The 25,688-nt window shown below is 44.3% G+C and overlaps 1 long non-coding RNA gene across 1 annotated transcript; it reads left to right on the plus strand.

The window, feature by feature from the left end:
- Positions 1–19,387: 19,387 nt before the first annotated feature.
- LOC148119736 (uncharacterized) lies at positions 19,388–24,043 on the plus strand. Its single transcript, XR_015735047.1, has 3 exons — positions 19,388–19,712; positions 22,074–22,241; positions 22,897–24,043. It is a non-coding gene; the product is annotated as an uncharacterized LOC148119736 (long non-coding RNA).
- The last annotated feature ends 1,645 nt before the right edge of the window (positions 24,044–25,688 follow it).

Genomic DNA, 25,688 nt, shown 5'->3' on the forward strand with positions numbered 1-25,688 from the left:
CAGACAGACAGACTCATTATCAGGCGACTTTGAGTTAGAAAAGCAGACACAGCAGGGGCTCTGCCAGCACTGTTACCCAAGTATAGTTTGCATAGTCACATCAGCAAAACATGCTTTGCTTTGTGGACGTCTCTGTTCTGTGTAAACATGTTCAGTCTTCATGTATGTTATCTTTGTCATGGTCTTCCTTTCTTGGAGGCTCTGCTTACACTCTGTGGTTCTAAGCCTCTTGGTCTCCTGAGCACTCTCTCATCCAGGTCCACCCAGCTTACAGATAGGACTGGCCCAGGGCTTGTCTGCCTACTGGGCGTCTCTTCCCTGCTATTTTGTCTCTCTGCTGTTCCCATACCAGCCACCCTGCTGTCCTTCTTTACCCAACTGAACTTCCTCCCTGTTTCAAGGTTCATCTTGCTGTATTTTTGTTACTGAGTCATTTGATGGCCGTCTGGAAATTGCCATCGGTCACACCAGGGAGAGAAAAGCAATGTGAAAATTTACCCAATAGGTTCACTGCTTTCTGGTAAATGGACCACAGAAGAATCAAGCTCTTGGCCATAACCCTCATTCTTTGATGTTGGGTCTGTTCCTTGACACTCCTGGCCAAAGTCTCAGCAAGTCCTTCAACAGATCCTCAGATGATGGCCAACTGTCCTTGGGTCCTGGGAAGAATGGGATGCAATTCAAGGTAGCCTTTAGAACATTTGGTCTCCTTTATATTGCATGTCACATCAATCCATATATCATCACTGAGTCAACCATGCATTTTTTTCCTTCAGATCTGTGAGCATTTAAAGAGGTGTCCATTTGTGCAGGATGGGAACTCAAGTATTTTGATCAGAGGCCTCCCTTCAGTGGCCACAAAGGGCATCCCATGGATTAGCTACCCAAACTTGCATTTAAACTAGCAACTGTCCCTTTTGATGTAGGTAAAGTCTCTCCTGAATTTGCGAACATCACACCTTTCTGTATTTAAACAAATTAAATGTGGCTAGTTTTACCATGGTGGCGGGGTGATGATGGGAAAATTTTTCTCCACTAACCTAGAAGATTCCATATCCCATGACTGTGTGAAACCACCCCTTGTTACTTCCATGTCTCTGGAGGCCTGAGCGTTTGTGACTCAGGGCCTGTACTCCCTATCACCCCTAGGAGAGAGCATGAAGAAGACCTTCTCATGTTAGGCTACTTGCTGGTTCAGAGCTGTGTCAGCCTGTGTTTGGGGTGCAAGCAGATGAGACACTTTGTAGTATGACTGTACCACATCTACCATGGTGTGCTTTGAAGATTATGTCACAGTTGCTAGGCCACCAGGGGGTGCATTCCTTAAGAATAATGACTCCTGACTCCCGTGCAGTAGAAGAGGACCCCCAGTCAGAGAAGACAAAAGGTGCCTGGTGAAGTCTAGAGAAAACATTGGATTTGAAGTCAAGATAAACAAAACAAAACAAAAAGCCTTTAGCCGTTTAGTGGCTATAGAAGTGTAGAGACCCCAAGTAAGTCCTGAAGATGACACCAGGTGGGCTTCAGCTAGCTGATGGCAAGAGGGCATCAGAGCAGGGACAAGTCACAGACTCAGGGGAGGCCAGCACGGTCTGCATTGGTCTCAGAGAGGTGCTTGCTAAGCCCTGGCTGTTGCAGACTGCCCCGAAGACAGTGGAGAACTTTAGAGGCTGTGTTGCCTTTGTTCTGTGCTACATTGTATTACAGCGGTTAAGCGGTCTTTCGGAACAATGTTTTGACTCTAGAAACACTCAGCATTACAAACCAGTATTCAGTAGTTCCGTTTGGAATCCTTATAGTCTGTGTTATTGGCTGAAGGGCTGTATCCCTCTAGAATCTACGTATTGAAGATGTTGTTCTTGGTGGTGATCGAAGGTGGGTTTAGGGGAGATGATTAGATGTGGGAATGTGGATGGGGCCCTACTGGCTAAATTAGTTAATAATAAGAGGATGTATCAAAGAGCTCTGTCCCCCAATACAGCTGAGAACATGGTCCATGGATACAGTGGCCCAGAGGCTCAGATGCCTCCAGGGTAGTTTTCTCTATATCCAGGCTGTGGCATTTTCTCACGGTACTCTGGAAATAAGGCAGAGAGATCGGAAGATGGAGGATCAGCAGTGGAGGTACTGTCTTTCTCAGAGTAAGATTTCTCTTATCTGAATGATGGATCTCTACCAAGGGATTAGAGACTTCTGAGAGCCAAATATTTGAGAGCTCCGAGTTTATGAAAACAAGATCCCAGCAAATGACACAGTAATAACGTTTGGGAGGTGCCTTGGGGGTGGGGCTATTTGTCACCGTGACTCTGACTTTCAGGGTTTGGGCCTGGAGATCTTTTGTAGATTAGAGAACAGGAGGAGGAGGAGGGAAAGAGGAGAAGGAAGAGGCAAGATCTCACCCTCAGAGGCTATAGCCCTTGTGTGCACAAGCCATGCATTGTATCTGTCCTGCAGAGCTAGCAACAATTTATGCTGTGTGAATGTTTAAAAAAAATGCTGATTTAATTACATTTTCTATCAAGGTGCGTTGTGAGGATGGGGCGTTAATGCGTTCATATTTTACATGGCTGTTTCTTTGTTAGCAGCGCACAAAGCCTAAATAATTAGTTTTTGTTTTAACTTGATAAATGTTGTAGCACACTGCATATGTGTGTGGACGTGTTCTTGCGCACTGTACAAAAACATGGATTATACTGTAAAAAACAAAGGCATTAAAAGAAGTATGTATCTTGTGTTCAAAAGTCAATACTCCACGAATATGCACACGAGGACATTAGGCTTAGTCTTTGGCAAGCCCGACAGACCGTATGTACTGTGCTGCAGATACCAGGCCACGCTTCTGAACCTGTGCACCTCTGCCTTAGTCTAGTCCTCCGTTCGTACTCGTGGCATTGATGAGAAGCAGCTCTCAGTGCCCTCCTCCATCTTCCAGCCAGTGCAAGTAAGGCTTTGTTTGGTCCTTATGCTCCCGACACAGGGCTTGGGCCCCGTGCAAAGCCTAACAGATCTTTACTGTTAGGTGAACAAGGGCCTGGGAAGGGACAAGGGCCTGGGAAGGGGACAAAGCAGTTTTCATCCTGCAGAGGAATCAAGATGGTAGCTACCCCACAGCAAAGATAATTGGTAGATTGCTAGGTTGTGACCAAGACCCTAAATGATAGATGTGCTTTATCTATCCAGCGTGAGTAAATATTCCTCTGGAGGAACCACAATTTGAATGTGCCTTTGGAGCACACAATTTGGAGCATACATGTGTTTAACATAAGTGCTTTTTTGTTTTTAAGAAAACGTGACAAGGCTATCTTTAAGTTATAATTTTTGCATATAAGGAAATTCCCATTGAGTTATATGGTTATTTTAATTAAGAGAATGGTACTTTTTTTTATATGTTATTACAAACACAGAGAAAAGACCTTCTGGTCTCTGTGTATATCTCCGTAATTTGAATTAAAATGAAGTTATATTTTGCATATCAATCTATCAGAGCAGACCTGGAATTAAAGTAAACATATGGTGTTTTCCTTAGAAACAAGCTTATCTTGAAGACTTGAGTTATCCAAACACTTGACTGTGGTATAGCATTCCTATAAGACAAGCTTGTGGATCAGGGCCAGAACCAAACTCCCTTGCAGAGTGTCTGCGGAGGTAAGATTTGTGACTATTCTAGTATTTCCCACACATTGCTAATAAGGCATTCCCTGCAGCCCCTTTGGGATATTTTGTGCAAGAATAGTGTCTTGCTATATCCCTCTTAATTGTGGCTTTTAGCCACTAGCCCAGTCAGCAGCTTGTGGCAGGCTCTCCCGGGCAGTGTTTCTGGAAGGGTCCTCACTGGTTTCTGCCAGCTTTGCACTTACAGGAGTGTTTTAGAAGTCCGTTAGGACAAGAAGATCCATGACTGTCTTTCAAAGCCAGTACACACACCACTAGATCACCGCTGTGCTGTTATGATTAATATTTCCCACTTGGAGGGAGTAGAGGGTGCTGTTGGACCATTGAGAGGATTGCTTCAGAAATGGGGTTTTACCGGATTCCATTCCTGGGGTCAGAGATGCCAACTGTCATTTCTATTTAAAATAATGATTTTTTGCTTATGCTTCTCCAGGGTGTCTTTTCTGAATTTTCCATCTGGCATGAGAAATGAGCAGCTCACATTTATTGTTTCAGGAGTAATAAATAGTTCTACAGAAGCAAACGTCATGGCACCCACAGTGTTAAGGGAGGAGAAGTGATTTTATCAAATTATGGACAACACTGCTTGTTCCGTTTACCACTGAGTATGTTGAGAAACTGAGTCTGAGAACGTTTTAGGAGCTGTCTGATCGAAAAGTGTTCCCCTCTCCTTCTTCACATTTTTAAAGACAGTAAAATGTGTGATTATGTAACTTCAGCGGCAATTTAAGGCTAACGAGTAATCATTTTCTTATTAATATCTAATGGAAGTTGCAAGGATTGCATTGACCGACTAAGGAAGAGCCCGTCATGGTTTCCTGGCACATGAGCACACCTGTCTCTGCTGGGTGTGGCTTGAAGAGCTGGGTGATCACGGGACCAGACATCATTCTATCTTATCACGTGCCCTCATCACGGCTGTGTGGAGTGTGAGCGACAACGAACCATCAGGCAAGATGCGTAGCTAGCCGGTGAATTGCACAAGGAAAACACTGCAGTAAACCTCCATCCGCCTGCCTAGGCCACAGAGACCACTGTGGGAGCCAAGCACACATCCCTGTCTTAGTTCAGCGCCAGGGGAGGAAATCCCACGTCCCGGTGTTAAGGTGGTCTAGAGTCTCCTTCCCTGCGGAACACAAGCTACAAAATTTTCCCAGCATGCTCCTGATTAACCACACTAACCCTTTCCGAATTGAATTAATTTTCTCAGGTCACTAGGATCCCATCAGGGACTCCGTGGTGCTTATTAAAATTCACTACCAGGAAGTAAGTTAAGTCTGGTCTAAAAAAAAAAAAACTGATGGTAATAATCATAATCATAGCTTTAAAATACTTGAAAACAATTACTTTATGAGACAAAAAGAAGGAAATTTAAAAACGATGCAACTAATTTACAGGTACCCAGACCCTCAGAATTCTTTGGAAAATATGTGAAAATTAGGTGGATTAATCTGGAAAATTAAAGCGAACTTTAATTTAGGGAAATCACTCTTTACGGTGGCTCCTTTTCCTCTGAGGTTATTAAACACAGTATCACTAAGTTCAGTAGAGGTGGAGGTTGGGAGTTTTCAGACATAAGGCGAAGAAAAGAACTATATGTCCCTTAGACGCTTTGGGTTTATTTCGTGCTGCAGTCAAGAGAAGACTGGTTAAATCTGAACAGCCAGGGGCTGTATAATTTTTGTTATAATTCATGTTATAATTAGAAATGATGAGCAATGAGTTAACTTTTTCATCTTGAGAAAATAAAAGGTGTAACGTGAGCACTCAGGCCTTTGCCTTTCGTTAAGAACATGCTTCCTTCTCTCCAGAGAAACGAACCCCTGAGAACAACGCCCTGCTCAGAAGTGAAAGTCGGGGAAGCAGAGAGGGCATGGGTGTCTTAGCCGAATTAGGGCTAAGTTATCTTCTTGGAATGCACACGTGGTAGGAAAACCACCTCTCCCTCCGTGAGGGGGCTTGGAGTGGAAACACAAGATGATAAATATTTCTCCCTGCTACCGTAACCAATTCTAGTCCTCATTTAACAACAAAAATAATAGAAGACTGTCTTTAAGTCCTCGGAGACCATGATAATTGCACGTGTTAGTGTCTAAAACAAAGTTACTCAGACATAATGAAGTAATAGCACACTGAGCCAGACCCTCAAACTAGCCATTATTATTCCCTTAGCAGACTAAACTGAAACAGTAGATACCCTGGTGTGCTCTGTGGACCACTTTCCCGACGTGATTAACTATAAGGTACCTACTAAGTAGGGGTAGTTAGTAGATTAAGTGGTAGACACGAGGCAGTGCCTCGCAGCGGGCTTGTTCAGAGGGTTTTTCTGAAATCTGCCTTAAAGCCCTGCTACATCTGTGGGTCTCTGTGCAAAAGTAGCAGTATATCTTCTAAATCTAAAGAAATAGTGTCTGCCTAGAATGCTGGGAGGAGGCCATGGTAATAATAGTGTGTTCCATTTTTAATTGGTGAACGGATATTTTTTATTGAGAATTCAAAAGATGTAATTCACCAAGATTATATAGAATTGTCAGTTCCTAATGCCCAAGGATAAAGTGCACTGCAGAGAAGTCAAGCAAGCCCTGGGAGGGAAGTCTGCACTGCTGTGTGGGATTGGCCAAATTACACAGTCAATTTCATCATCCCTTAGACAGGCTCAGAAGAAGAGGGAAGACATGAAGGATGCGGGAGAAAGAGACCTCCTGTCACAGATGCAGGCTTTGATCTGGTTCACCTTTTCATTGTCTATCTATCATCTATCTATAATGGATCTATCATCTATCTATCTATCTATCTGTCTGTCTGTCTGTCTGTCTGTCTGTCTATCTATCATCTATCTATCTATCTATCTATGGATCTATCATCTATCTATCTATCTACAATGGATCTATCATTTATCTATCTATCTATCTATCTATCTATCTATCTATCTATCTATCTATCTATCTATATAGCTATCCATCATATATATATGTATATGTGTATATATATGTATATATACATATCATCTCTCTGTTCATTGATTTATAATCCTTTATTAAATAATCTATCATCTATCTATTTCTATCATGTATATATCTATTTTCTATCTATCTATCTATCTATCTATCCATCTATCATCTGTCTATCTATCTATCCATCCATCCATCATCTATCTATCTATCTATCTATCTATAATCTGTCTATCTACCTATCATCTATTATGTAGCTATCTATTGAGTCATCTATCCAGAGGGATCAGTGAAAAGGATAGAATTTTAAGAGAAAAAAATCGAGCATAATCTTTCAGCTGTAAAAAAGGAAGAACACCTGACTGTGTGTGCCCCACATAAACAAACTCTATACATGCCATACATGCATGGCATACATGTGTCATTTCTCCTTGTGAAAGCTTATGAATGTGTGTACAGTGTGCTCTCCACATTCCCCCCAGCAGTAATAGGGATTATTTTACAGAGCCCCTTCACCTTGGTCTGGTTTATTTATTTCTGAATGAAACTGTGATTAAAAGTCTAATTAGTAATGCATTGCACTGTGTATGATAGGATAATGAGTTCTGGTTGTAGAGTGGGTAACTGAAAGGCAGCACCCTCTTTGCTTTTCTGGCATCTTCTATCTACAAGTGAGTGCAAACCCCTCTGTGCTGAGTGTGTCAATGTGTGAGAACCACCAAGTAACTTCTTAGGGTAATTCTTTGTCTCCTCTTTCCTCACTCTGTAGGCAGAAATTCTGAAGGCTGCATGGATTGAGAGTCCCTTGCTATGTGGGGAGGCATCATAACGAGACACTAATGAGGGCCTGAGTCCAAAGAAAGCATGTCACCTGCGATGGGGACCGTGAGCTCAGCAGGCCCTTACCTCACGGCCCCTCTGTGCCAGCCTGCCCTTGTTCATTGGCACAAACATGGGAGTAGCGTAAGAGGCTCAGTGACCAGGCTAGCTGTCTAGCGTGCCTGTTTCAGGCTTGGACAGCTCAACAGAACTTCACAGACTGGGGAAGGCAGCCCCAGCGCAAAGACAGAGAGGAAGAGAAAGCTTTTATTTAAAATAATTATCTCTCAAACCTGTGTAGGTCTCGATTTGAGCAGTCATTCTCTTGTTTCCTTTGGCTTTAGAAAATCTGGACAGTTTTTAGTTTTCCAAGTTCCGTATGCACTGGCTTTGGGGTGCACATTCTCTGCGGGTCTGAGCGATGTGGCCATCCTGGACCCCTTCGTCTATCTCCTCACGTTCAGCAGACCCCTGGCGTCTATGCTGGTGTTTTCCTTTTGGAGATAAAACGGCCTTATAAACAAAACTAAAACAAAAGCGTTTCGCTCTCCACAGACCTCCCTCCTCCGTTCTGAGTCTCTTCTGTTCATTTAAAAATAATCATCCCTTTATTGAAAGGATTACATTGAATCAATTGGTAACTTAAAAGATTACTCCATTGAATGGAGGAAGCAAACACGGAACAGCAGCCTATGTGAAATTGCATTTATTCTCTCGTTTCTTCGTTGGATCGCTCTTCAAGTGTCACTAACATAGTGCCGTGTCAATGAACATATGCTCCTGGTACTTAAAACAAGATTGTGTTTTGTGGCTTTCGCTGGCCATGCCAGTGCTAAATTTGGGATTGTCCCGAATGGCTGCCCCCCTTTCCAGTCAGCACAAAACAGGGCAGGCTGTCTTCACCCCATTCAATGCCCTTCTGCGCAATCATTCCCCGCCAAGAATGCTCGGCTCTCCCTTCCTTTGTTCGGGTGACAAATGGTGACTGTCCGCGTCTGCAGTGCCTGACCTTGACTAATTATAGAGAATCGGTGCAGCTGCCTCCAGCTTTACCAAGCACCGCCGGGCTGGAGCACGCAGGCAACTTCTTGCTGCCCCCATGGAACTTCAATTTGAGAACTTTATCACGGCACACAATGCCTGTTCTTTGTGCTGACTTGGAGTTCACAAGCCTCCGTCACCATATGTTGACAAATAATTTATATTCATACTGGGTTTTGTTCCTTGGTCTTTGGCATCAACTGTTTGAAACAGGGTAGAGAAATTTCCGGAGAGTCAGAGATCTAAACAGCCTTGCTGAAATAGAAAGGGGAGGGGCTAATAAGTACATGGAGCATGCTTAACGACATTAGCGGTGGTGTTTTAGACACCTTTCTTGACTCTGTAAATGTTTGCACAAACGGTCTTTACCTCGAACTATGCTCTTTAACGAAGCCCCCCCACATGCTCGGCAAAACAGATTCGGGCTCCTATATCTGCTTACTTTTTCTTTATAAAAATAAAAGCAAAGCATGCGTTTAATGGGTAAACTGATGCTTTAATTCTATTACACATTTTACGTTTTATTTTATCTCATTTTAATGTGTTTTCTTTCTCATTATTATCTTTAGAGTTTTTTCCATAAGCAGTTGTGGAAGTCAGTTTTTCATCAAGGCATTGGAAGAAAAAGAATTTTTTTTACATTTTCCTGTCCACAGAAGTACTGGAAACTGGGTCAAGCTGGTGTTTTGTTTTGTTTTATTTTGTTTATTTTTAAATAAAATGTTCAAAACAATTAAAGAATTGCAATGTAAAAATTAGAGCGTGAAAAATTATATGACACATTTAACCCACCTATTTTTAAATCCATGTTACAGTGCATTCTAAGAATGCAGCTTTCAAGAAGGGTCAAGCTGCCTGTGTAGCATGGACCATCGTGGGGGAAATGTCCTACATTGTGCCCTGACTGAGAGACTGTTTCTAGACAGCATCCTGCCTGAAGGGCATTAGTGGACAGTGAAGCGTGTGTGTGTGTGTGTGTGTGTGTGTGTGTGTGTGTGTGTGTGTGCGCGCGCGCACACATGTGTGCATACATGTGTGTACCTCTATGCTGAGATGTAGGCATGTGTGTGGGAAAGCTCATGTGCTGCACAGCCTGGCTGACACAGGTTTCCACATACGCTTCGGCTGCCTGTGGAAGGAGAAGCAACCTCAGCTCCGTCTCCCATGGAAAAACACTGAAGAAGAAGCTGCTTCTAAAATTGTCCATTGAAATAATGTTACATTTTAAAGACCTATTTTACAACTGGAAATACATTTTAAAGTAAGGCTGGAAATGAAAGAAGATGGGAGAGACACATTCGTATCATGTTATTCACAAGGATTAGTGTCATGTGTGAAGGAATTATGAACTTAAATATAAACTCTCTCACAGAAGGGCTGTGGTTTCTGTCGAGGCAAACATGATAACAACTATTTTAAGAAGTGAGAAAAAAGTCCATGCTGAATGAATAAAGTGTGTATGACTAAATTAAAAACTATAAATAACAATAGCAAATTGGAGACACTAAACTCTCCCGGCAAGGCTTTACAGGGTGGAATGTTGTTGGTGCACTCTGGCAAGCAGCTTGGCAGCTGATCCACATGGATCCCTGTCCCCAGATGTGTACAGAGCACAGAGTCTTGGATGCTGGCTACACCGATACCATAATTTGGGCTCGGGGTCTTGCGGGCTTGTCTATTGGTTTGTTTGTTTCAACACAATTGCTGCCCTTGCTGCTCAGAATCAAACTGCAGCATTCGTATTAAATCGGTGCAGGGAGGCATCACCTTTGAATCTCTAGGCGAGATGTGAGCCTTGGAGCTGTTCCCTGGCAGCACGTCTCTACGCGGAACACCAGAAAGGCGCCTGGCCTTTTCCTTCCCTACCCTGTCTGCCCCAATGCTGCCAGTGTAGCTATCTGCTCGCTACGGGCTCGATCCAGCTACAGTTTCCCAGTTCTGCTTATTATAAAAGGCGATACTTTCCAAGAAGCACAGAGGAACGTCTTGCAATGTAAAACGGAGCCAGAAATAGTTCTAGGGTCTGTGTGCAATCAGACACTGTAATATTTTAGCTAATTGAAATGTACCTGTGGTAGGGGGGGTCGATTTAGAAATTTTCTTAGAAGTAGTTGGGGTTTTGATGTGTGGTCAGTACAAAAAAACAGTCATCATTTTAGGTTTGTGCAAAACTTTCTAGGATTTCGCTGTCATTCATTAAGACGTAACCTGGCATTGCTAACTTTGGACTAAGTGGGGACTCCCCATTTGAAATAAGCTGTAGCGTCTGAAGACACGGGATCTGTCTCTGAGCCTGAATCCACTGCAATCACACATTTATAGGATTCTCTGGCACACTCAGCTCTTCTCATAAACAATCCTGGATGTGCTGAAAGGGGAAACAGAAGGCACCTGGCCCGGACCTCAAAGATCCTGTGTCATCGTCCATGTCCATGCCTCTGTCGGCAATTCCACAACCAAGCCCTTTACCACGTTCGAGGCACAAAGCCCCAGATGCAGAGGTGTGCAGCCCCAAAGCTGGGACCCCTTCAAAGCCTTGCATGGAAAATAAAGTGTTTAAAGTGTAGTGAGTTTTGTCAGTTTTGTTCAGAAGATAAAGTCTGTGGGACAGGAACTAGAAGAAGCCTTATCAGAGCTGACAGGTGTGCAGGGCTGGAAAAGCCCCCCCCCCCCGCCTTCCCATGTCCCCCACGGCTCAGTTCACATAGGAGAAAATGGGGATCTTTTTAAAGACATTGTAGAAAAATTTCTTTAAAGATACTTCTAGTATTTGATGAATTCCATATGCTCAAGCCCATGCTAAATCATTTCCCACCTCGAATGAATAAAATATGCGGACCCCAGGCCTGAAGCAAAGAAGCCACAAGTGTGAGCTGAGAACCAGAGTCTTTTCTGGCTGTAGAGAAGCCTGTCAGAGGGTGGGCTTTGGTCAGACCTTACAAGAAAAGCAAGTAGTTTTAGAAACATCCTGAGGAGCGTCTGCATGGAAAGGGGACCTGTGAGCCCGAAGAACCATATTCCTCTTCCACTGTTGGACTCACATGAATAACATGGAGTGTTCCGCTAAAGGATCCGGACTACATGTCTACAGTCACGTCTTCCCTGTGTCACTGGCCCATAACTAGCACCCCTTTGTGGGTGTTGTGTGCGTTTTCCTTTTAATTCAGGTAGACACAAGCATTCGCTTGCTAGAATGACACCATGCTCCGTCCCAGTATCAAATCCCCTGACGGACGCTGTGCACGGAGTCAGCTGCAGCATGAGGAGTGGTAGGAAGCAAACACACACAGCAGGGCTGGCTGATCCGAGCGAACACAGTAGCACCTTCCTCCCTGGGGTTGCTCTGGTCTTAGAGCTTTGGAAACTGCTTACAGTAAACACAGGGAAGTGTTGTGTTCTGCTTTTATAAAGGGCAAGAAATAAATGCAGCCTAATACCCGTGTACAAAGCTGGGCGCTGTGGCTCAGACCTGTAGCCAAGCACTGACTCTCAGAAGACGGCATCACCATACATTCAAAGCCAGCAGAAGTCCACAGTGAGTTCTAGGTCCACTGAGCCATAGACAGCACGGAGGAGCTGATTGCAAAGCCCAAAACCAAGCAAACCACATAACCTCAAACCACCAAACACATTAACCCTGCCTCAAAAACAAGCTTTTCTCTCATACTTTTGGTGGTAGATTTTGAGACCAACGGAAATGCTCCCAACCTCCATGAGGGCAGCCCCTCACCACTGAGCGTGGCATGCCTGTGTCTGATGGACAAGAGCAATAGCAGAGGCTTGACCAATAAATCTGTATGCAGATACTTTCTGGGGGCTCCCTTCTTCTTCCCTGTTCCAAATACCAGCCTCTCAGCATTGCTACATTGCTAGAGAGCAAATTTGCCTGTTAGCCAGAAAAATAAATGTTAAAAATAGACCTGTCCATCACTTAAATCACAGGCGGCCACAAGGACATTCAAAGTTCCTTTTCGCCACAGCTGCACAACCGGCTCTCTCTCTCTCTCTCTCTCTGTCACACACAGACACAGACACAGACACACAGACACACAGACACACACACACTATATATACCTCTCAGAATGCATGCACAACTTTAGCAGGGTTGAGGTTGTTTGGATGTGAGGAACAATTAAATATATTTTCTTCTGAACTGAAAATGAGGTTACTTAGTTCAGGTAATTGCACAAGTGGGCATTCCAGGCAGGGTGAAACAGGACTCTGTTTTCTAAAACTGTACCTTTCTCATTAGCCAGATCTCCTGTCTTTTGGTGGAAAGTTAAATGGATACATCAGTTGGCTAAGCCCATTATTTATAACATACCTTTATTTTATCTTACCAAACTGAACCAGGCAGCTTCATAGCCTTTTCCTTAACTACATTAGCGTGAAACAGCTTAGGAGGAGTTTAGCTGATGGTGTAACTGAACAGGGAGCTGTCACTGTGAACACTCTGTGTGCTTTCTTAGCAGATCCGTTTCTCCTTTCATTGCCTGGGATGACCTGCTACGTCCCAGAGGTGTCCCCATCCAAGGTCAGACTTGGATCTCCACATCACAGAGGTTTTCCTGTTCTCTCCGTGTGCCTCACTTTCAGAGTCAACTGTGAGTGTGATTCTCTCATCAAATTTGTTGGCCATCAGGATGGAGAGCTGACTGATGGTTCCCAGGTCACCTTCACACTGGGAGATGTGAGATCCATGAGTGGTTAGGCTTCCTAAAAGGCAGCATATGCCCCACAAAGAAAGCCTTACTGAGTCCAGAGTCCAGACTCCAGCATCGGCCGGTGCCCAGTGCACCATGGGTGATCCCTCCTAGTTCCATCACATTTTCATTTGATGTGCATGGTGTCCCGCGGCTGAAAGGTCCATGCTCCATGTCAAGAAGTGAACGGTTAAATAAGGGATTCACTGTAGGCCAAGTGTTTAGCCACAAGCGGCTCTCAGCGGGAGAGAGGAAGGCCTCTATACAAAGCACTGGCCACTGTCAATGGTGCAAATGTTCTCACTTGAGGTCACTTTTCACCGACAGTGTAAGGCCACGGAGTGAGCTCATGGGAGCCCGGGCACACAGCTAACCTTAGGATTTCCATTCACCACTGCAGGAGAACTAGGAATTTCAAAGTGACCGGTGACGGGAGAGGCGTCACAGGATTCAGAGGTAATTTACATACAGTAACATATTTCATAAATGCATTTAATTGCATTTGAAATAAATGTTAATATATTAATCAATATTAATCATAATAATTTGTGATAACCAACTCACTGGTATAGAATGGCTTTGTGTGCTATTGAAAACAGGCCGTTAAAAACAAAAACCAAAAAAAAAAATTTCTGTCATTAGGAATACGGTTTTAATTCTTTTAAAATTAAATACTCTCTTACTAACATCTGACAAGATAGAAACTTTGCACCCTTGCCCTCCTCTGAAGGCACCCCATCACTCTTCTCCTTCACAACATTTATTTTCCATCAACCGCATGGTGTCACCTGTTTGACTCACTTACTGTTCTGACAGTCTGCAGCTTCTTTTCCCCAGCCAATCTCAGTGTCTGTCAGGGTAGTGGGGACTGGCCCCTGTGCTCCTCAAAGCACGCTGGGTGTCTGTGACCTGCTCCAGAGCATCCCCCCAAAACAGCGGCCAGAAGGTAGAGAGCTTGCCAAAGGTAAGCGCATAGCCTTTCTCACACTGACGGTGCTCAGGTCACTGATGGTGCTCAGGTCACTGATGGTGCTCAGGTCCCTGACGGTGCTCAGGTCCCTGACGGTGCTCAGGTCACTGACGGTGCTCAGGTCCCTGACGGTGCTCAGGTCACTGACGGTGCTCAGGTCACTGACGGTGCTCAGGTCACTGACGGTGCTCAGGTCCCCGCTGAACAGGAGACAGAGGCCACCTGCAGAGCCTGGGGTGAGGCGTGTGGCCATGTCCTCGCAAGATAGCTTTCCAGTCCCTGAAGGAAAGGTAAAATCAGTACATCCTAACCTTGGCAGGGTCCTTGCTGCTTCAGGACTCTAAGCCGTTGGGTGGTCCTATAGCAACACCTTGCTGGGAAAGAATCAGAGAGGGAAACTCAAACTGAGCCAAGCTTCTGGTCAGTTCTGGATGCCTCCCAGCTCAGACCCAGACAGCTACTCCTAGCCCGGTCGACTTAGCTCCTGTCCCTGAAGGGTACACACAGGATGAGGCAGACAGGAGAAATGCTGATTTGGGGTTCACCGATGAAACTTGGCTTTGGATTTGAGGTTTGACAAGAGAAAGAGAAGATAAACTCCCGTGAGCAACATTCTCCCTGCTGTGTTCTCTAGCCAGAGTGCAGTCCAGTGCTCCTCCCAGCTTGGTTAAGGTACCAGTTCTCAACCTGTGAGTCACAACCCCACTGTGGGCTGAATGACCTTTACACAGGGGTCACCCAAGACCATCCAAAGCACAGATATTTACATTACAGTTCAGAGCAGCAGCAAAATTACAGTTATGAAGTAACAGGAAAGTTACTTTGTGACTGGAGTCACCACAACGTGAGGAGCAGTATTAAGGGGGCGCACAGCCTGAGGAAGGTTGAGAACCACTGCCCTACTGTGTGGTGAGCTCTGTTCTCAGTCTAACTTTTCATCCTAGGGGTCTTTCTTCTCTCTGTTGCTGTCCTTCTGCAAGATCAAGTAGGATTATCTGGTATAGACACTGTGGGGGAAGGAAGGCCCCCGGTAAAGACTTTGATTTGCGTGAAATTGCCATGTTGTCTGTTCTTGCCCCATTTCGATAGACAATCCCTTTCCCAAATTTCATTCTGGAAGAAAAAAAATTATCCCAGGTTAGAAATAACTGCACAGCTTTGGAGAGCCTTATCACAACCCTTGCTGAATGGCCACTTCCACCCCTGCCTGCACAGAGGTCCAAATTAGCTGCCAGTTATGTCCGATCCCCAAGGGAGTGTTTACAAATTAAACCTGTACACAGAGAGGTGTCACGGCAAGTGGCCTAGAGAGCTCATCCAAGAGGGCGGAGTGTTTATAAACAGAGAGACACCCAAGGGTTAATGCAGCTTTCCGTCCCAGCCACTTTTGCTTGCCTTTATTATTTTTTCCCCCCTTCTCTCCCTTTTAACTGATTCGTAGCATAAAATCTTCCTGGACACCTAATTACCCAGCCAGCTCCCAGCCACAGCTGTCTGCATGGAGAACCCATTAGAGGCAGCGGCTGAAGCCTCCATAATTCCCCAAACTTCCCGGGTGTGAATATTAAGAAAAGATTTTTACATGTCATATGCAATTCGAAGGTGGTGTGAATGGCCTCCGAGATGAGGAGCCCTGAATGCCTGTCCGTCACTCCATTCACGGGTTACAGGTGGCCTCATTTTCCACTTTCAGATATCGGCTGGCTATGACAGCCGGCACTTGATTTGCATGTTCGACAGACAACAAACGGCCCTGTGCATGTCAAAATAGGTGGTGATGCGTGACAGCTCCTACACAATACTGTCTCCTCTTCGCGCGACCTCTGACCTCTCTGCATGTCTTTTTTTCTACCATCAGAAAAAGAAAAGAAAAAAAATGAAAAAGAAAAGGAAAGAAAACCCACACTTCTTTGCTTTGGAATAAATTTGGTACTAACGTCGTCATTTTCCTTCCCTCCTCCTCCCTTCCGTCACTTCCCTTTCCCTCTTTTAAAGGGTGCCATGCATCCGTATTTTCATCTTAACTGCTACAAACTCCGCCTTACGAGCCTCATACAGTTTAAAGACAGAGAGGCTGTGTGGACAGGGAGCTGTCATGTCCACATGCATTGTAGTCATGGTGCTTGGAACTTCTTTCCTTAATCAATATCACCTTTCAGGGCACCCTCCACTCGGGTTCATTTTTACTTAGAGAGATCATAAAATTACATCTCTTCAAGTCTTTCTCTAACTTGTGCTAATTAGATTCCCATCCTTGTAATGCTTTCAATATTAATACCCCACCATGGTTTGAAACTATTTTCTTCAATTGTAGGTCTGGACTCCTGTGTTCTGCGTGCACCAGGCTATTCTAATTTTCTGTAGTCAGCCTAATGAGTATCAGCCCCTCACCCGATTCCCAACAAAAACCTGCTAATGAGAACCATGTCGCTCTGGATGGGGCTTGCAAGGTCAGGGGAGTGAGCTAGCAAATGCCCTGTGGGGCAGAGGCCCCACAATTCCAGAATTCTGTGAGCTGGGGATCCAGTAGTACCACAAGGTGGGGAAGTCTCCAGACCCCTGGGTCTGGAAGGTCTCAGCAGATATGGGACATCAGTATTTCTTCTATGTGACTGTTTTCTTTTCAGAGGTCCTCGTGGTCTCTGGCTACAGGCTCTCTGGAAGCTCACAGGAGTTTCCAGAGGAGTATGCAGTCCCTTCCCAGAGCCTGTCTGACTGCTGGTTCTTGTTTTAATTAACAATTAAAGCATGACAGCGGATAATCATGCCTCTTGGATGATTTAATGTTTGAGTTACAGCTGTGAACCCAGTACCCATGGGCGTGATTACCCGTGATTGCCACACCCTCTGGGGGGGGGTCACACTGTGGGATCCTCTGGGGTGTGCAGGGTGAGAATATACTGACAGCCACCCATTATGAGTTCAGCAAGTGAGAACAGGCCTGCAAAGGGGATCTCCTTTATGAGGGACAAATTCGCACACACACACCTCACACATATATGTGTGCACAAGCTCATATGCCACGGCAGATTATCAAGACCGCAGAAAGTGGAATCAAGCTTGAGATTCAATCTTAGGGCTTGATTGGATAGCCTTAAAAAAATGGGAGAAGGTAGAGAGTAAAGCAACTTACTAGAATATGGACTCCAGGAGGCCGAGGCTCGGCTCCATGTGTGGTGTGGGAACGAAAGAACTGGATAGATGGCAAGTGTGATCTGATGGAGTATGTCTCATAAGCATTGTATCTGTCCAGGATACATTGTATCTGTCGCAGCATACAGCATTACTTCTGAAGACCACCTTTGCTAGTCTTAATTATCTAAATACTTTAGATAACAACTTACGTCTTGCATAAGTACACACGCTAAGTATGTATTATATTACATATACATTTCTTCATAAGGTACACTCATTTCAATCAGGCATTAACGTTTTCTGACTATTTCTTCTCGATAATTATGCAGAAAGAATGGCCTCCTTTACAGAAACCTCTGAACAGACAGTTAGACCATTACTGTTCTTTATTGCATCCTCGGGGATCTCCTGCCAGGACAGTCGTTGTTGTGGCTTGTACGCTTTCCAGCTGGGTCTGACGACCAGGTTCTCTTTTCTCGACAGCTTGACCTCCACCTTCAGATGGTAAAAAGGCCGGTTGTTGGGGAGGAAGCCTCCACGTTAGGTTCAGACATAGGACTTAGAGAAAAGAGCCCCTGATGAGAGGTCAGTAATCAGGGTGCTGAAGTCAGGTGACGGAAGTCAGTCTGACCAATGCTCCTTCTCCTCTTCTCCCTTGATCTTGTAAGAGTCTCTCCTCTAAGTCGAATAATCAAATGAGATTCGAGTCTATCACACTGCGAAAAACTCAGCTCCAATTAGGCAAGACATTGATTTTAGAGTGCATTGATGTGTCCCTGTGTTTATCACACGTTCATCCGCCGTGATGCTTGTGTTGGCGTCCATCAAGCTGGGGAAAGGTTAGCAAGTGTTTCCCCTCTCTCCCTGGTCTCCCACAATCCCCAGTATGCAATTTAATGGACTTAATCTCAGCTACCCTCTACAGCTCCGGAATTTCCCACCTCTTCATGAACACAGCCTTTTAGTGTTTTAAGCATTTTTAAGGAAAGCATTTTTGTTTTTATTCCTTTTTGTTTAGGGGGCATTTTTAAAGCTTGAGATAAAACTCAGAGTTCCTCTCATGCCACACCAGCGCATGCCAGTTTCACTACCAAGCTAAAGAGCAGTTTAGCTGCTTATCCAGTATGTCTGCCAAAGGCTCTCAAAGCAGTTTCCGTGGATTCACTGTTTCCCCTAGCTGGGTTATGTTTCTTATTTCTTTGTTGCTTTGAGATTTAAAAAAAATCTGTTTTTAAAAAATGAGACATTTGTACCTAATAATGTGGTATATCTGAAAATCAGAGTCTCTCCCTTCCCAGGGCTTTTGCTGTGATTTCAATCTTGCTTAAATTGCAGTGTAGGCTAAGCTTTATCTGTGCCAAGGATTAACCTGAGTTATATACTTAAGATTTCTCAAGATCTCAAGACTTCTCAAAGCCCGTGTCTTTTCCTTCGCCTGAATAATCAGCTGGTTGTAATTTTCTTCATGTATGCATTTGCTGTTGCCTGTTCAGTGTTGGAACTTCAAGGAGAAGAACAGGACATGAAGGGTGTTGGGGGAAACAGGATCCTGGTCCTTTAAAGACTTTGGGGTCCACTTGAGATCGGGGGAGGAGAGGCTTGCATGAATTGGAGGAGCTACGGAGGTAACAGTCACCCACCTTTTGGTACAGTGATCAGAAACAACAATCCGTGACCCGGTAATGACATCACATATTTAGGAAACAAGGTCACTTCTGATCTTTGACCTGGGCAAGGTGTGTACAGGTTGACCCAGGACCATATGTCTGCCTCAAGGCTGGAGGCAGATGGTGACATTTATTGTACTAGGAATTTGTAAGGCTCCCACCCAAGCCTTGCCCTGGATGTTCAGCCTTCCGTGGAACCTACGGTCATATGAAAGAGAAAGCAGGTGTGTCAGAGAGTCTGCAGTATAATTATTGTCAGGTTCCTGATGCTTCGTGCTTTGCCATTATCTCCTAAACTTATGCTATTTTCTGCCACCCCACATGTGACCATTCTTTTCTCTAGTGGCTCTAGGAAGCTAGACCAGGAAGCATCTGGAATATTGTGTGGCACACAGTGATACAGGACTGTTTATTACAGAGATGAATTGAAACACCTTTCGAGAGGTGATTCTGTGATCTGGAGCAGCCTCTCCATCGTCAGAGCATCCTTCGAAGTGTGGCTGTGGACCGAGAGTTTGTGCCGCGCCGAAGTCTGTTTGTGGAATCTCAGCCCCAGCACGGCGCTGCCTGGGTGTGAGGCTCTCGGGAGACAGCTAGCAAAGGAGACTACGTTTAGGAGTTGGATTAGTGCTTCTGTGACAGTAACCCCACAGGTGTCCCTCATCCACAGTGACGTCATCTATAATAACCATGAAGAGAATCATCAGCTGTTGGAAATACTTGCAGTGAGCATCTCAGCATCCAAATGACACAGGTATATACCAAGGAAGAACTTAGTTTTATATATATATGTGTGTGTGTGTGTGTGTGTGTGTGTGTGTGTATGTATATGTATATGTACATGTACATATATATGTATTATATACCCTGGTGTACAGAGTTGCCCACAATTCCACACTTAGTTCTCACTAATTTTGGGTCTCTGTACTTATATTTTACATATGAATTGTTAGATATTTTAGTATTTCATGATATGCACTATTTATCTTGAAGCCACATTCATTTTCCTCATAATTAGTCTAAGTTGCATCGTAAATGTCTGTGGTAACGCTCTTTTCTCTCCTTTCACCACGTGGGCCACAGGGACTGATCTCAGGTCACAGGCTTGGCAGGAAGCACACTTCAGGGCTGAGTTATCTCCCTTCTCCTGTGTCCACATTCTTGTTGTGGGTTTCTCTTGTCTTAGCTCTGCTGCTTTGCTATGCTGAGATTTTCATTACATGAGAATGTGGATACTTATGTACTTGGAGTCATGTATAAGATTCCTTGCAGAGATTATTTACGTTGGTTTAAAAATTTTTAGGAACGCATATGTATGTATTTCCTCAAGCAAACATGAATGTTTGAATGTTTGAATGTTTTCAGTGGTTGGATTTAAGGGCTATGCTATGGTTTGGAAATATACATCAGAGACTTGTGTTCTGTGAACAGGTCCTTTCTTCTTTCTTGTTTCCTAAATTATAGAAAGTGGTAACCATTCACATTCCCTCTACCACGCCATGTTCGGTGCTCATGGTAACACAAGTAATTGTGGTTTTCCTCTTGGAATGGGAGGCTCCTGCACTTCCAGTTCTGCTCTGTGTGCATAGTCTGCCCTCCGAGCGTCTCTGGCAACTCTTAGGTTTGTCATTCTCTCCTCAAACTCTGGTCCTGCTGGCAAACATATCTCAGTTTCATGCCTGTAAGGGGTTTGCCCCTGTGCTTCTCGAGCCCTGGTGATTTTCCAGAGGTCAGTGAGGACTTCCCCATCACTAGGAAGCTGGAATTATAATCTCAGCATGTATCACGTGTCTCTTAGCGCTCAGATGAGAATGTTGGCCTCTCTGCCGCTTGTCTGTCTCTGCTGGCTCCCATCTGCTGACATTGTTCTGTTCTCAGCAATAGTCAGATACATAATGCTCTCCTCCATCGGAACATAGAGTTCAAAGTCAGAGACAGTAGAGCAGAGGCTCTTGAAATATAAGACAATGTTGCTGACCTTGCTGGCCCCACGGGCCACTGTCCGTTATATTTACTGATTATGTCATCAGTCTTGTTCTTTTAATATAGTTTATTCCCAAACTGGGGAGCACAAAGGATGTGCAGCGCTCAGCTATGTGCTCATCTGGTGTGGGAGAATTGTCTGTAGTCTGTCAATCATATTTTAATAAAACGCTGATTGGCCAGGCAGGCAGTATAGGTGGGAAAGCCAGACAGGAAGTGGAGGTGGAGCAAAGAGACTGGGAGTATTCTGGAAAGCAGGAAGCTCCCTCCGCACTCCTGCACAGACCACCGAAGAGGCAGGATGTAACTTGCCCAACTGAGAAAGGTACTGAGCTGTGTGGCTAACATAGATCAGAATAATGGGTTAATATAAGCTATAAGAGTTAACAAGAAGCCTGAGCTAATGGGCCAATCAGTTTATAATCTTATAGAGATCTCTGTGTGATTGATTCTGTGGGACTTGCAGGCTGTGGGGTACTGGGCGGGAACAGAACCCCAACAAGCTATCCCTCATGTTACACTCATCGCTTGATTTGAATGAGGCTATTTTCTCACATTTGCTTCAGACATTTTTCCGAGAATATAAAATGGGGATCATCTGTCCTGTGACCTGGGGGTCGAGCCATTCCTCTTATATTTATGTTTATAATAGCCATGCCTAGATTCATGTTTACATCTTTCAAATATTTCCATTTTCTTGTGTTATTTCTATTGTTTTTTGAGTCAAAGTCTCATTATGTAGCCAGTTCTCTGGCTAGCCTGATACTCACTATGTAGCTCAGGCTAGTCTCAAACTCTATTGAGAACTATTCCTGATTCTACCTCCCTGCATACTGGGATTAAAGGCAGGCATCGCGACACCTTGCTCAAATTTTTTGTTTTTAAAGTGTAGGTGACGTTATATACATTCCTGTAGCTTGTATAGTCTGTTCAATCAAGCTCTACAGTTCATCCATGTTGATCTATCCAGTGGTTCTTATAAGCACTGTATTATATGCTGCATGTGCACAGAACTCTGGTTTGCGTTTTCACGTGTGGATAGGAAATGTATATGAGTCGATGGGTTTACACACATGTGTGCCCTGTTTTACTTCATATCTAGACCGTTTGCTTCATTCTAATTCTGCTAAAGGTACTTTTCAAAGACCCTCATCTAAAATGAAGGCTTCATGTCCCTCTGATAGAAGGCTGACCATGCTGGACTTCAGCAAGAAATATGACACAGGTGGTAGGAATCCAACAATCAATTATGCAGAGTCTATCCTGGGAGGTCAAAGGGGATGCAGCAAAAGCAAGGATGGTGAGTGACCCTCAGGTAAAGCTGATCTTTTGGTCCCCTGGGCACATCTTCACCCCTCATCCCTAAACACACCTTGGCGCCAAGAGTGTAGGGACGATGTAGGCAGATTTGAAAGAGAATAACACGTTAGGAGAGCAACACTCACGGACCCACGGGGTCGGAAGGAAGGCCACGATAGAAAGCGCTGTTGAGTTGCTGTATCGTCCTTCTGCTTTGCTTCTTTTGAATTATTTCCAAGTGTGTGTACACTTTAGTGTAGGCGCCTGTGGAAGCCGGAGGAGGGGTCCCATGACAAGAAGCAGGAGTGATAGGCAGCTGTGAGCAATGAGAGCTGAGGTCAGGCGCAATGCAGGAGCGGCGCATGCTCTTTAGTGCCGAGCCTTCTGTCCAGCCCCAAGTTACCACGCTGCTCTCAACATTTGTATTGATTTATATTCATGGCCAGTGCATCAGAGGTGTTTTTTCATAATGTTTGTTTACAGATTGGTTACAATTAGTTATACTTTTTGATAAAGAATGTGTCGATATTTCACTAGGGTCTGAGTCCACCTCTCTCATTACTGGTAAGGTTGAGTGTGTTTTTCTTGCCAGTAGGACATTTGTGCTTAGAGTCTAGGTGTTGCTCATATAATGTTTTATTTTGTTCCCTTGATAGAATGAAATAAATACACATGAAGACATCTATGTTTGTTTCTAAACAAAGATGACCTCTGAGGTCACGCGCTGTAGAAATGTGGAGGACGCATGAGTTCTTCTGGGTGATCAATCATAGCATGAAGCCTAAGAATGGAGTTTCTGCCTCCAGGATGTTTCCAGCTTTCTAGGTGTTGACCAGGAGGAAGCCAGCAGGGCTGCAGGCACTTCCTGTGCGTCTGATAAAGAGGATGCGGTGTCTGAGCACTGACCCTCACTACGTATTTACCCACAAACTAAAAAGTTTCGTTAAGTAGCAAGAGCACCTGTTTGCCATGTCCAAAGGTGCTCCCTTCGTCAAGTTTCTCTCCGAGGAGGACTCTTTGTCTCACCCTGTGCTGCTGCCTTGCCGTCCTCGTTCACTAAGCCTGGTACAGAGGAGCCCTGCACACTCTAGGATGAAGGAGCTCTACTCGTGAGCTGACACTGTGATCTTTGGCTGACTCTCATGGTCCCCGTCCATTTTTCTTGCATTGATTTTTTTCTCTGTCCATCTCAAAGATCTAATGAAGCGATCAGCACTGAAGATAAATTGGATCGTAGGGTGTTATAGGGAAAATTAAGGAAACACTGGGAGGAAATTCCTGTCTGTCCAGGAACAGTCCCACTGGAATTATTTGGGATTCATTGATGAAAATCTGTGAAATCAGAGTCTGAAACTACAGCTAGAGCAGAATGCTTCATATGGTCACACAAATGTCTTATCCATCCCTGCTTTACAGGGGCATTTGGGACATTTTCATTGCACCCTGAAATGAAGTTTAACCTGTCAAGGTGTCCCTAACAGTGCCAGAGATCTGAGACTGACAGAAATTGCATCCCATGAGGGCAGGGCCTGGAAATCTCAGTCCTTGGTCTGAAATTGGCTGAAAGCCCCCTGCGGTGGAAGAGTGATGTCGAATTTCCTGAAATAAAATTTAACTCCCTTCGTTTGTTATGCAACAGGGAAATAAAACACAGACCCGACTCTGTCTAAATCTTGGCTCTGCGATTCTTTCTCAATCTGTCCTTCAAGGATCCCCACCATGGTGGTTTAGGGCTTGTGTTGTATGTACGTCTGACTCTGTAATACACTTTCCCAGAAATAAAAGTCTTTGTTTTCATATTAATATCATTTGTGAGAACTGTATATAGTGAATTAATTGATGCTTGGAATTTTATTGTCACCAATTTTCCTCCAGTGCTTATGCCACGTCATTCAATCTACGTGCACTCCTCTGAATGTTACCAGAAGGGGAGAATATTCTAGGATGTGTGATGTGTTTGACTTCTTTGGGTGTGCACCACCATTCCAAGTGAGAACCCACACCCAAGATCAGTTCTGGTCCTGTTGGGATGGCTTGTGCTTGGTTTCAGCTTGTCCTGGAACTGTTGGCTACTCTTGCAGGGGAGTGTGTTTGCATAGAGGCTGCTAGTGTGGGTGTCATGGATGTGTCTACCTTTTCTTGTAGCACCATTTCTAGGAAGCTGAAGCCCTGTGTCTTCCAACTCTGACCATTAGAGCCCAGCACAGTCTCACTTTAGAATACCATCAATTTCTTTCCAGTTAATGTGTAGTTACCCCTTGGACAGAAAGCAAGGCTAAGTGTATTGGAAAGTTATTTATTCCATATTTACTCTTTCTTTGTTATAAGGCCCTCACGGAACATGGCACATATCCATCCTTCACAGTGGCTCCTTGGTGGCTGAAAAATACTGAGATTACATTGCACACACAGGCTTCGGCTTCCCAGTCTTCCTATTGGAAGCGTCTATTCCAAACTGCAAATCTTCTTAAGATTAAAGACTTTAACAGGGTCTTAATAACTGCAGGATGTGGCTGGGGGTGTGGCTTGATGGGTAGAGTCCTTGTTTTCTTGGCATGAAGCTCTCTGTTCCATCTCTAACACTCCATAAAAGTAGGCACGGTGAATAGTAAAAGCCACAATCTCAGCACTCAAGAGGTAGAGACTGGAGGATCATGAGTTCAAGGTCATCCTTGGCTACCTAGTAAATGGAAGCCAGCCTGGGATACATGAGACCATGTCTCAAATAAGTATTTAATGAACAAATAACCGATAGCAACATTGGTTATACTAAGAAAACGACACCAACAGTTTTCTTTGTTATCAGATACAACCGTGGATGTCCCTCTGCTCAGTTTCTTGGCCCACCCTTCTTTTGCATCCTCTTCTTTCATATTGAAAGTCAATTAAAATCTCAAGAGTCCTTTCATTAGGCTCTGCTAAGAAGCTCAAATTATATAAGGACTCCAAACCTCACACTGGCCCTACTTCCCCACCCAATGGTTTATCCCACCCATTGCTCTTAAACTGTTTTTTGATCAGCTTAGAATGCACCCCATTCCCCTAGAAAGTCTCTCTGACTTGATAATAATGATCTCTTATTCTTTATGAGTCTTTCTTTGTGGTCATTTACCCAACACCTGCGTAAAGTTTAGGGTGTGATCCTTTGTTCCTAATTTTTCAGATAATGGTTTATTGTTACTGACGTCAATAATGAGGACACAATAAACTATCCCAAGCTCATATAATGCTTCACAAACAATCATTTTCATTGCCTGCCATCAGTTGAGAAGTCTTTTTGAGTGTGATACCCTGGCTACAATTTTATTTGAGACCCCTTTCCCAACAATCATGGCCCTCATGATTTAACATCATCCCCCAACTTTATAATCATGCTGTTGCCAAGGCTCCATGAATCCTGTGTCTCTTGGGTTGTTGCTTTTTACAACTATTTCTCTGTCTTCTTTGA

The sequence above is a fragment of the Myodes glareolus genome, chromosome 15 (genome assembly GCF_982192425.1).
Source record: "Myodes glareolus chromosome 15, mMyoGla1.1, whole genome shotgun sequence".
Lineage (NCBI taxonomy): Eukaryota > Metazoa > Chordata > Mammalia > Rodentia > Cricetidae > Myodes > Myodes glareolus.